The sequence below is a fragment of the Lagenorhynchus albirostris genome, chromosome 3, assembly GCF_949774975.1.
Source record: "Lagenorhynchus albirostris chromosome 3, mLagAlb1.1, whole genome shotgun sequence".
In the NCBI taxonomy this organism is placed as follows: domain Eukaryota; kingdom Metazoa; phylum Chordata; class Mammalia; order Artiodactyla; family Delphinidae; genus Lagenorhynchus; species Lagenorhynchus albirostris.
Genome location: NC_083097.1, coordinates 157,764,917 through 157,778,232, shown reverse-complemented (window position 1 = coordinate 157,778,232; position 13,316 = coordinate 157,764,917). Strand labels below are relative to the sequence as shown.

General features: G+C 51.0%; 1 pseudogene; it reads right to left on the bottom strand.

The window, feature by feature from the left end:
• The window catches only part of LOC132518642 (cytochrome P450 4F2-like), a 68,767-nt pseudogene extending 64,174 nt beyond the window's left edge, over positions 1-4,593 (bottom strand).
• Positions 4,594-13,316: the final 8,723 nt, after the last annotated feature.

The window sequence follows — 13,316 nt, the reverse complement described above, 5'->3', positions numbered from 1 at the left end:
GGCATTTGAGTGCACTAGTCCTATCCAGAGAATACACTTTCTCTTCTTCACTTAAAAAATGCCTATTAATTATTCCAGACCCACTTCCAACAATTCTTCCTCCAAGAAACTTTCCAGCGTGCCCAAACAGCAGATGCCTTGCTTCCCCTCTGGGCTCCCCCAGCCCCTGTCTCTCCCTCAGACCCACCCTCACCACACAGGATTAGTGGTATCTCTAATCCTGTATGCCCAAGGTTGGAGGTTCCTCCACAGCAAAGCCTGGGGCTGATTCTCCCCAAGAATCCCCAAGCAGTGTCCAGAACTCCAGAATAGGGTTGGCAAATAAATGAAAGAAAGAAAAAGATGACCAAGGGTGCCCAAGAGCAGGGGGAGTGCTGGGACGTGCAGGGGCTTCCCAGAAACTTGGCAGGGAGGGGCTCACAGCCCTCGGATGCTGCCACAGCACCCACTACCATGTGTTCCAGGCGGGCATCTGTGGTGCTGGTAACAGACCAGGCAATGTCAGGGTGGCAGAAAACGATAAGGAAGATGATGGGGCCCAGTCAGATCATAAGTCCCTGGGGGCAGGTGGCCACCAGCTGAGTTAAGTCCCTCAAGCCCTGCTCCATTGGGGGGACCTGGAAGCAAGGCAAGGGCCATCACTCTCCAGAAGGACCCTCTGCAGTGGACAGTGTGTGGGATTCTGCACGGATGGAGGGAATCTCTGCTTGCTCTCGCTCCTTCACTCTGGGGGAGGGTCCTGGAGCCTCTTCAAGTCCCAATGATGTATCCCAGGGCACAGGGAGAAGACACACTCTCTGCCCACAAGGAGGATGACTTTAGCTTGAGAAAATGGAGTTTTCTCATCTTGGGAGTGGTTCCAGCCCCAGGGGCGGCCACAGGAGGAGATCCCCATGGAAAACGTTTGTGGGTAGCCAGGTAGCCTCAGGACTTGTTCCTGGGTTTTGGTCCCACATCCTTTCATGTTCTGACCCATCCGCATAGCCTTCAGTTCTCTACGTGGTAAAGGGTCTACAGTCCTGGGACCTTCCAGCCTTGGCAGACCCCAAGGGACACACGTGAACTCTGCCCATCAATCAGGACAGTCCTTCTCACCTGTGAGCCCCTTCTGTTGGCGAGGCTCTGTGCACAGTGCAACCTGTCTACCTATCTATCTATCATCTATCTATCTAGTACATCCTGTCTATCTATCCATTTCTTATAGTACTATATCCTATCTATCTATCTATCTATCTATCTATCTAGTACATCCTGTCTATCTATCCATTTCTCATAGTACTATATCCTAGCTACCTATCTATCTATCTATCTGTCATCTATCTATCTACCTAGTACATCCTGTCTAGACATTTCTCATAGTACTACATCCGAGCTATCTATCTCTCCTGAACCCGTGGACACTCCTGTAAGTCATGTCAATTACAAATGAAACTGAGGCCATATCCCCCAAAAGGGGAAGAAGGGAGGGTTTGTTTCTGGTGAGGCATCCTTTCCCGTCCTTCAGGACACCCCATCCAAGCCCCCGGGTGTTCCAGGTTGGTGAACATAAGTCTTTTTCACCTTTGTACCCTGCTCCCTCCTCCCTGAGGACCCTGAGGCACTTGATGAGATCAGTCCAAAGAGGGAGAGGGATTCAGCCAAGGTCACACAGGAAGAGAGACTGTAGGAGAGAAGAGCGATTGAGACCAGCCTCTACAGTCAAGCCCTTGGAGGGAGAATCGGAACTGTGGTAACTTTGTAACGTTCCTGCTGCCTCCAGGGCTCTCTGAGAACATCCCAAGACCCATAATCTCTGGCAAACTTTACGATGAGCTTGGGACATACCGTTCTGTGACGAGCTGGTCTGGGGGAGGAGAGGAGAGGAGCTGGACGCTCCTGCCTTTGGCCTTGGATAACAAAGGGAAGTGACTGGCAAGTTACCCAGGCCTCCACCACAACATTATCAAACATTTGTTAAATGCCTTCTGTATGTCAGCCCCTGGGCTGGGCCACTGTAGATACCGTGTCTGTCCCCAGAACTACCATCTAGTGGGAGAGATGGATAATAAACAAATAATTGAACAATTATCTATTTAAGCATGAGCAGGGCTAAGCCATAGGTCAGGGTCTGGGGGCGGTGGGGGTCAAGGGAGGCTTAGAGAAGGTAATTATACTTGAGCCGAAAATGGATAAGGAGGAATCCACTGGGTAACCGCAGGAAGGAAAGTGCTTCCAGGCAAAAGAGAAACACAAGCAAAAGCCCTGCGGTGGGAAGGGCTTGGTTCATTGAGGAGATAAAGCAGGAGTTCAGAGTGACCATGACATGCACAAGGCTGAGGAAGACAGCCGGGATGAGCCAGAAAACATTTAGTCTTTATCTTCAGAGCAATACGGAGTCAGTGAACAGTTTTCAGCCAAAAAGTGGCATGATCTAAACTGAATTTCAGAAATATCTCTCCAGGGCTAAAGGGAGAGTGGATAAGAGGGTACAACAGTGGCAATGAAGAGACCAGAGAGTAGGCTGGGAGAGGCTTCCTGGAGAAAGATGATGGTGGATGTGGCCATGGGTGACAGAAGATGCAGAGAGGTGACATTGAGGAGAGATTTGGGGGGAAGCACATTAGGACCAGATGCATGGGTGAGAGGAACAGGCAGGCTTAGGGGCCACAAAGTATGGGATGTGGGCAACTGGAAGGATGGACTAGACTGAGGGCAGGGGCAGGGTTGGGGAGGGAGACATGAGTTCAGATTCTGACCAAGGAATGAAGTGTTTATAAGACCCCCCACATGAGGAGAGGAGGAAGGAGCTGGATGCATAACCTTGGGCTCAGGAGAGAAGTGAACTTGGAATTCACTTATGGAGGGAACTGATGGTCCACTTAGGAGTTGGAGCTCTGGGTAAGGAGATGGCCTCAGGATAGAGAGAAGAAGGAGAAGGGGTTAGGATGCTGGGGCTTTCCCCACATGCAAAGGTGGAGCAAAGGAGCAGCCGAGAGGAAAAGGAGGTTCCAGGAGGAAAGGGTGGTCCACAAGCTCAGAGAGCTGCTGGGAGGTGGATGAGATGGGGCCCAACAGAGTCCATGGGATTTGGAGACCTAGAAGTCACAGCCATCATGCAGGAGCATGATGGAGGTGGGGACCAGACTGGAGCAGGTAGAGCAAGCAGAGAAAGGGAGGCAATGAGCAAAAGCATCTCTGTGCACAAGGAGACAGCAGCTCAAGCAGACCAGAGGTTTTGTGCAGAATGAAGTCCGTTGGACATAGGCAGGTGGGGATGTACATGTCACCCCTCTGACCTGTTTTGTGACCTTCTCTCGTATCACCGTGGATAAGAGATCAGAGGACGTGAAGGGTGGAGCTCACACAAGGCAAAGCTTTTCCAAAGAGCCATGAAGGAAAGCCCAATTGGCAAGAGACTTCAGCCCATGTGCAAAGGATGAGAAACTAAGCTAGATGTATCCAAGGAAGTAGGATGGAAAGGAAGCCATTAAACTGGGTTGTAGAGGGGACTGGACATCCTGGCAGGGTCTAGGACAGGAGAGGAGGGAAAAAAAGAAGATGGAAGGAAGAGGGGTTGTGGTCAGAGAATGTAGCCCTCAGATCAATGGCTTTGGAGGTGGTGCCTTTATGGGTGATGACAAAATCTTAAGTGTGATTGTGGATTGTGGCAAAAAGGAGGCTGGTGCAGCACAGAGGAAGGGCCTCCGGGGATGAGGTTAAGAAAGTGGCCCAGAAGCCTCCGCCCAGGAATTTTGGCCATTAGGGCAGAGTGATTCCTTCTGAAAGGGGGAGTGGTTCACCTTTATCCAAATTGGGCAGTGGGGCTCACTGATATGTCTTGGGCGTGGAAGGCAAGATAAAAAAAGGAAGGTGCCTGAGGAAGGGGAGGAGGAGAGACTGCCCACACGTCTCCTACAACCCAGCTGTGCCCCCATGAGGGGAAGATGGGGTGGAGGTCTTAGTTAATTCTTGTGGGCAAGCAGAAGCCCACAGAGGAGCAGACACTGGCCTGAGGCCAACAGAGATGTGCCAGGCAGGGAACAGACCTCAGACAGTAGCCCTGAGGAGGCCTCAAGATGAGCAGCGGGGACTGTGAGCCCACCAGGGGACCCAGCTCTCTGCAGCCCACCCAGAGATCCCCTCAGATGTGCACTAATGTGGGGGAGACAGGCAGGAACATGACCCCAAACAGGCTTGGGTGAGGAAAGGTAAGAACAAGAAAAGCATTGGGCATAGAGTGAACAGAGAGGACAGGATTGGACCCAGTGGGGGAGTGAGGCAAGAGGTCTCCCTCATTTCTCTACCATCCTAGACCCCAGCCCAATCCCAGACCCCCAGGTCCCTGAGCCCCATTCCTGAACCCTCAGGAAATCCATCCACCCTGATCCCCCAGACCGTCCTGCTATCCACACTCACCAGGCCCAGGTGACCCCAAAACCAGTTCCATTTTGGGGGCTGCGGGAAACATTGGAGGCGGCGAGAATTGCTGTAGCAGGTGTAGGTCAAGGCCAGGTTGCAGGCCAGGAGCCTGGAGGCCCCAACCAGCAGCAAGAGTAGCCACGGGGAGGCTGCCAAGGACCCGAGTCCCAGCCAGGACAGCCTCAGCTGCAGCATCCTATGGGGCAGACGCGGTGGAGGGTGAGCTCCTGAAGGTGAGGAAAGGGGCGCTGATGGTGAGCTGTGAGGCAGAGACACATAGAGGGACAGGAACAAGGGAGTGAGGGGCAGGGATGGTGAGTGCTGGGGACAGGGCAAGAAGGGCTCAGAGAAGGCAGACAAGATCTGGGAGAGGGGAGGGAGACCCAGAGGGGGAGGGAGGGGAGGGGGAGGGGGAGAGGGAGAGAAGAGAAAGAAAGAACAAAAGGAAGAAAGAAAGAAAGGAGGAAGGAAAGAAAGGAAGGAAGAGACGAATGAAGAAATGCCCAAACTGAATCAGTGGTGAATCAATGGAAGGTTGTCAGGGGCTCCAATTACGAGGAAACCATCATCACTGGGGCCGGCTCTCTCCCGGGAGCCACCCTGTCTAGGGCAGCATATACCTCCTGCCCCAGGCCAGAATCCTCAGCCCCGCCAACACTAGCCTGGCACCTTCTGTCAGAGCAGCTTGTCCATCACAACTTCTTCTGCCCTCCTCCTGGGAGGCCTTTTCCCTGGTCCGACCTCTGAACTGAGGGAGGCTGGGCTTGGCCGAGTCAGCCAATCCCTGCACGCCTGGCTGCCTCGTCCTCGCCTGGCGTCTGCCCAAGACTTAAAACCCGAGGCTGCAGGCCAGAGAGGAACCAGCTCAGGGTCACATGGCACAGACACTGTACTCTCAGGACTCAGCACCTCCCACATGGGTTTGTTGGGGGATGGGCAAAGGTGACCCTGAGCCCCCAAGTTTACAGCCAGCCTTGCCCTTCCAAGGCCAGGGTGCGACAAGTAAAATCATGAATGTTCAGGTGCCAGGTGAGCAGGGCCTTGCCCAGTCTTGTCCCCAAACATCTCCAGGGCTCCTCTCCATGCGTGGGCCGGGAAGACGTCATGCACCATCTCTCAGCACAGAACTGGGAAGTTCAGAGGCGTGAAGCCTCTGCCCTCCAGGGCACACAGTCTGGAAGGTGTTTAAGTCCTTCCTCCAAGCAGCCCAGGGCCTAGGTCGAGACATGACTGCTGAAGCAGGAAGAGAGAAACCAGCCTGGCTGGGGGTTACCTGCGTCAGATTCAGGGGATAAAGGGTCCAATCGGAAGAGGGCACCTGGAGGCACGAGGGGTAAGGCTGCAAGGGGCCGAGAGAGAGAACAGGGTCCATACAGGGGAGGGCAGAGCTGGGAGATCCTGAGCGGGCATCCTCACTGTGACTGTGGGCTGTGCCGACCCTCTCCGGGCTCAGCCTTCCCACCTGGGAAATGGGAACAAGGACAAAAGGGAACACATCACATCCAGATCGTGCTCCCAAATTTCCCTGTAAAGTGGTCTCAGCCCCCATGAGGTCTCCTCGTGGTCAGGCTCCAAGATGAGGGTGAGTTTGAAGGATGGAGCTGATTTGGACAGACAGTCTTCCTGCAACAAATACAATGTTGGGGAAAATGCCCAAATGTCCCCACCACCACCACCACCCCCACCACCACCCCACATTCCCTCCAGCAAGTTTGGGTGCGCTGCCCGAGATTCTTTCCCTCCTCTGCTGAGTTGGATCCACCTGCTGACGGGTCCATCCAGAGAAGACCCAGGGGCGGGGCTCGGTAGGTGAGAGGCAGCAGGGCTAGCCAGATAGAGGTCGGGAGAAGCAGAGGGAAAGAAGAAGAAACAGAGGTCCAGAGAGGTGCAATAACTCCCTCCAGCCACACGGAGAAGTAATTCAACAAGACAGCACTAGTGAAAGTGAATCCTGGCATAGGATGGGTGCTCATTACGTGTTTAGGGAAGAAAGGGACCTTTATAGCCATGAACGCTAAGAACCAGCCCCTCAAAATGTGGTCCTCAGACCAGCAGCATTGGCTTTACCAGCAGCATCTAGGAGATGCAGAACTGGGGGCTCCAACCCGCAAAGGGGACGGCTGCAATTTTCTGCCCTTGTCCCCAATAAGAGGAGGAGCTTATTTCTCTTCTCCTTGAATCTCAACCGGCCTGTTACTGCTTAACTAACATTGTGTGGTCAGGCGGTGCCATGCTAGTTATGGGCCTCGAGGAGGACCTGGTGGCTTAAGTTTACATTTGCTCTTCAAACACTCCCCCTTAGAACCCAGTCGCCATGCGATAAGGAAGCCCAAGCCCCATGAAAAAGCTCTGACCAACAGCCCCAGCTGATCTCTCAGCCAACAGCTAGTGTCAATTGCCACCCACGTGAGGGAGCCACCTGGATGGTCCAGCACAGCTGAGCCTCCAGATGACCACAGCCCTGGGTGACATCACATGGTACAAAAGAACCATCCATCTGAGCTCAGTCGACATGCAGAATCATAAGAAAAAATAGTCACTCTTTTAAGTCACTGAGTTTTGGGGGCTGTTCATTACAAAGTGACAGATCATTGTTGCAGGATTATACCTACCGAATCAGAATTTATGTTTTAACCAGATCCCAGAGATTCCTGTGCTTGTTAAAGTTTGAGAGTCACTGCTTTAAGAGACCTGAGTCAGGCTCTGCAAGGTATCTTAGGAAAATTTACCCTGTCTGTTCCCTCAGTCTTTTCATTTGTAAAATGAGGAGAAAAACCTGTACTTGCCAGATCTCTGTGGCTATGTGTTTATTGAGCATCTACTATGTTCCAGGCACAATTCTAGATGCTAGAATGAAGCAGTAAGCACAGCAGACATCCTCTCTTCTGTCAAGGGGCTCCTCTAAGGGGGAGAAGGGCAATGATCAGATAAATGATCAAGAATGTACCAGACAGTGATAGGGACATGAGGGCTTGCAGGAGGAGGTGACCTTTGAGAGGGACCCAACTGAAGAGGGAGAGTGGACTGTGTGGTTGAAAGGGCCCCATGGTCACAGGGTGAAGTGCCCAGAAGTAGACACAAGCAAGCCTGTCCTTGTTCTTTCAACACCCACACTGTGTCTGCAGTTGCTGAGTCCTTGGGAGAAACAGCTAAGGTGACAAAATTTGGTCCAACATTCAATCCAGAAGCAGGTGTTGAACATTCCTTCATCATGGCCAAGAACTCAAAACCCAGCAGGCCTCTGGGGCCACCGGAGGGCAGGATCCATCACCCGGGTCTCCCAGCTTTCTGGATCAGATGGTAGAAGGGTAAAGGGAGACAGCATGGGGGGCGGGAAGCCTCAGGTGGGGACACTCTGTTCTGTGCCTGAGGAGGCTGGACTGTCCCCAATGGTTTCTCATCAAACAAGGAACATCTCAAATGCCAAATCACACAAGCCTGGCTTATGGAATGTCCCCCAGCCAGTGTTGGAAGGAGGGAAGCCTCTCACCCCCTGCCCCTTCTCCAGGGGTTGTTCTACCCCCATCCACAGCCAGGCAGTGGGCAAAGCTGTGCCAGCCTGGCGGGGGCAGTCACTGTGAGTCACCAGACTTGGGCACAGCCCACCACCCCTCTGAACCTCACTCTTCACATCCATAAAATGGGCTGATAAAACCTCACATCGGGGCTTCCCTGGCGGTCCAGTGATTAAGAGTCCATACTCCCACTGCAGGGGGCACAGGTTCAATCCCTGGTTGGGGAACTAAGATCCTGCATGCCATGCAACATGGCCAAAAGAATAAATAAATAACCTCACAGAGAGTTGCAAGAGTCTTACCAGACACAGGCAGAGAGAGTAGGGGAAAGTACCTTTCAAAATGGTATGTGAGTAGAGGTTCAATTATAAACAAAACTTGTAAACGTGTATGCGTGCACATGTTTGTATATGCATTGAAAAAATCCAGTAGAATCCACACAACACAGTGGAATTGGAGGAAGTAGAATTGGAGTCTCTAATGCATTTTTCATCCACACTGAGCTGCTATAACTTCTATCACTAAAGCACAATTTTAAAAAGAAATAAGGATTTGGCACAGTGAGGGGCACATAGCTGGCACATAAAACAGATGAGCAGTTCTTATTTGGTGTCACCGTAAAGACACACCTCCCAGGAGTCAGCCTGGAGTCTCTCTGGAAGAAGCATGCAGGCTGCCTGATGGCTGGAGTTTCACCTTTCCTTCCTCGGCTGTTGGGAAGGAACAAGTTCTGGATTCAGCAGAACAGAGTTCAAATCCAAGTGCTGCCACTCACTAGCTATGTGACCTTGGGCAAGTCAATTGCCCTCTCTAAGCCTCATGTCCTCCTCTGTAAATGGAGAAGTGGATTTATACCACCCAGGTAGTTTTTTCCTCAGCAACAAAACTGTGCTTGACCAACTACTCTGTACCAGGCACACTGCTAGAACTCAGGACATGGGATAAACAAGATAGACAAGGTCTCTGGATTGTTGTGCTCATGTCTGATGAGGGAAGCCAAAAGGAAATAAGACCAAGTCAGATGGTGGTAGTAATGAAGGAAATTAACAGAGTGAGACATGCTAGAAAGTGACCAAGGAGGCTGCTCTGGACGGGGCAATCTGGGAGGCCCTCCCTGAGGAGGTTACCTTTGAGCAGAAACCTGAATGACAGGGAAAAGTGGGTCATCAATAAAGACTGTCCCCTGAAGCCATGCCAGGACTGTAAAGACCCAGCACAGAATGGGGCACACATGTTCGTTCTTAAACATGTTCATTCTTACTTCTGTCCTTAAATGTGCTGAGATAATCAGGGCTGGTGGGGGCAGCAGGAACCAGCCATACTGGAGACCCATAGTGGCTGATGAAATCTGACCCAACTCTCAGCCCCAAAGCAGGTTTGAGATCAACAACAGACAGGCCCCTGAGGCCACATTGAAGGCAGGAACAGCTGGCAGAGTTGCCAGATTCCTGGCCCAGGTGGCAGATCAAACAAACTGGTTTGGGAGCCAGAAAGCCTGGAGGAAACTTAGGAAAAGTACAGAGGACACACACAGCTAGGAAAAACCACTAGGGTGTATTATTGTAGGCAATGTAATCATTAATAGTCTCCTTCCTCCCCTTCCTCCTCCTCATCTTCATACTCCTCTGCCCCCCTCTGTTTATTGGGTGATGATTGTTCACAAAAACTAGCCTGACCACCAAGGACCACCCCAAGCCACAGTAGGGAGGCTTGGAGAACGGACCATTGGGAAGTATACTGCTATAAAAAAAAGACCATTTAGGGCTTCCCTGGTGGCGCAGTGGTTGAGAGTCCGCCTGCCGATGCAGGGGACACAGGTTCGTGCCCTGGTCCGGGAAGATCCCACATGCCGCGGAGCGGCTGGGCCCGTGAGCCATGGCCGCTGAGCCTGCGCGTCCGGAGCCTGTGTTCCGCAACGGGAGAGGCCACAACAGTGAGAAAAAAGACCATTTGTCCCCCTCTCCTCCCCAAGTGGTAGATTAAAGATAGCAGCAAACTGTTTGCTGCTCCTCTCCTTAAGAGATTGTGATGATTATTTTTTTTTGTTTGTCAACTAGGCTAGACTATAGTACCCAGTTATTTAGTTAAACACTTACCTAGGTGTTGCTGAGAAAGTGTTTTGTAGATATAGTTAACATCTACAGTCAGTTGATTTTAAGTAAAGGAGTAAATTATACTCCTTTACTTAAATGTAAATTGGCCTAATGCAATCAGTTTGAAGGCCTTAAGAGCAAAAATTGAGGCCTCCCAGAGAAGAAATTCTGCCTCAAGACTGCAGCATGAACTCCTGCCTGAGTTTCAAGCTGTCCTACAGATTTCAGACTTGACAGCCCTCCCAGAATTGCATGAGCCAATCCTTAAAATAAATATCTGTATTATATATCTTAAGATAAATATATAAATCTCAAGACATAAATTTACAGATAAGATTTATATCATAGAGAAATCTTAAGATAAATATATATGTATAAACAGAGGATGGATAGATGATAGATGTAAATAGATATAGATAGATAGATAGATGATAGATGCTGTTCATTCTGTTTCTCTGAAGAAGCCAGACTGATACAGAGGTAAAGTCTAATTCCCCTCTCCTTGAACCTGATCTGTCCTCAGTGACTTTGGGGACTTGGGAGTCTAGATCATAAGAAGCCTTGCAGCTTCCTTCAAGTCCTCTTGGAATACACCCTCTTGGACCCAGCTGCCATGTTAAGAGGAAACCCAAGCCACCCCACTGGAGAGGCACTACGCTGAGAGGAACTGAGGCCCCCAGCCAATAGCCATTACCAAATTGCTATCTTGGAAGTGGATCTTCAGCTGCTCCAGTGGAGCCCTATCCAAATTATAAGTTTGTAAGCAAACTAAAGTTGGTCATTTTAAACTACTAAACTTTCTGGGAGTTCATTATACAATAAAAGTTCACAAACACATATATTTCCCAATATATTTGGAGTCCTCAAAAAATAGTTATGTGTGCATAATGTTTGTACATACATTGAAAATGCTCGTATACACAATTTTTTAAAACTAAAAAGACATCACACCAAACTGCTGGGCTGGGGGTTGGGGAGCAGAAGCCGAGTGGAACTTTTTCCCAGGTAATACTTGGAGAGAGAGAGAGAGAGAGAGAGGAGATAAATAATAAAGTGCTTACAACAACATTCCCTGACACAAGGTCAGCACCAAGCCTGGTGTTTGCCATTATTTCTTTATTTTATGACAGAATGAGGACATGGGCACCAGGCATGAGCTTCGGGTCCCTCTGGTGCACACATCAGGGACCTTACTGGCTGTTTACAGGCCCCACCCCGTTCATTCCCACAGCCCTTAGCAAGGAGAAGGCTCCCAGGAGGGGAGAAAGCACTGGGTTTGGGGTCAGAAAGCCCAGTCAAAGCCCACCTTTGCCCACTCTCCAGCTGTGTGACCTTGGGCAAGCAACTAGCCCTCTCTGAGCCTCATCTCCTTCTTGGTAAAAAGGGCATAAGACTAGGTCTATAGGAATTAGAGAAGTGAACCCATGTATGTGTCTTAGTTTGTGTTCCCTGGAAGTAAACTCTGATGCAAGGATTCGAGTGATAATACTTTATTTGGAGGTGTCCCTGAGAAAAGAAATCAACTGTAAATTGTTTCCTTGGGAGGTGATTCCAGGAAATGCTAGTAAGATAGTGGGGAAATGAGACAGAAAAGGGAAGGCAGCAGGTAAAAGGTGTTTTATCAAGGAAGTTCCCACCGTGGGCACCTGGGGCTCAGTCCCTCTGGGAGATAGCAGAGAACATGCACCCACCAGTCCTCCATCAGGGCTGCTTCCAAGGGCATTATTTCTCCAGAATGTCCTGCCTGCTGCAAGCAGAAGGGAGGGAGGTTTGGACAGCAGCTCCTGCGATGAACACAGCCTGATGTGGACAGTGGCAGTCATTTGGTGAGTGAGATTCTCCTCTCCTCTCTTCCCAACACACCCATCCACACACAGCCACACACACATGCACACACCGATGCATGCACACACAATCTCACACACAGCACACATGTACTCACACAATCACACACATTTTGACTCTTACATACACACACTCACATACTTGCACACACATGCATGCTCACATATTCACCCAAATGCACCCCAACATACCAAGTCACACAAGACTGAGCGTGCACACACGCTCACACACACACGCCGAACTAGTGGAGACCAGATGCCTTAGAGCCTGTAGTTCCCGGGCCCTCCTCCCTTCCTCCCTGTCTCTTTCATTCACCATCACAGCCTTTAGCGGAAAGTCGATCTACATTACAAGCATGATGATCCTGTAAAATCCACGTGACAGGGGAGAACGGAGGTGCAGAGAGGAGCAGTCACGTGCCGAGCCCACGGCTAATAAGGTGCAGAGCCGGGGTTTGAACCCACATGTGTCGCCTCCCAAGGCAAAGTTATTTTTGCTGGTGTCTGATGGAGTTGCAAGGGAAGGTGGGGTGGGGAGAGGCCGGTACAATGTTTAGGGAATGATGCGCGCTTGGAGACCCTGAGTCCGGACGAAGATGTGGAAGGGGCAGCATCGGCAAGAGCCGGGTGACTCCTGTAAGGCCAGGGATCGCACGTTTCCCACTCAGTCCGCGAGCAGCTTCGGACAGGGGATTCCGGCCGACGATCCCACCACGCGCCACCTGGGGGCGCCCCAGGATCGGCATCCTAGGTTTGCCTTATCTCCTCCACGCTCCCCCACCCCTACCCCATCCCTGCGGACACCCTCTTCTGGGCAAAGAGGGGCTAGGGACCCAGCCAGGACGAGGAGCCCGAGAGATGGGGTAGGAAAGAACTCAGGGCCCCCTCTGAGGTCCCAAAGATATCGCTGTAGGACCTTAGGTGAGTCATTTCACTGTGGGGAACTCAGTTTCCCCCTCTGTTAAATGAGATAGTGACAGTACCCATTTCATGATAAGAGTTCCCTTGAGAATTAAATGAGAATATCTGGGAAGGGCACACAGGAAGCATTCAATCGATTCATATCTCATTATTAACTCTGGAGACCCCTGGGGCTTGGTCCTTAAACCCCTCCTCTGTACACACACACACACACACATACACACACACACACACACACACACACACACACACACACACACACACACACCCCAGATGATCTCACCCAGTCCTGAGGCTTTTAAAACAACATGTAAACACTGAGCCTCCCCAGATGTACATCACCAGCCCTGAACTCTCTCCCAAGTTCAGGACCCATCTATCCACCCACCAGCCTGACATCTCCAGCTCCTCCTGGCTCAAACTAACAGGCTGATCTCACCCCCACCTCACTCCCCCCACCCACCAAAAAAAAAAAAACACCACTTACTCCATTTGGGATTCTCCATCTCAACTGATAGTGTTTCCATCTTTCCAGGTGCTCAGAC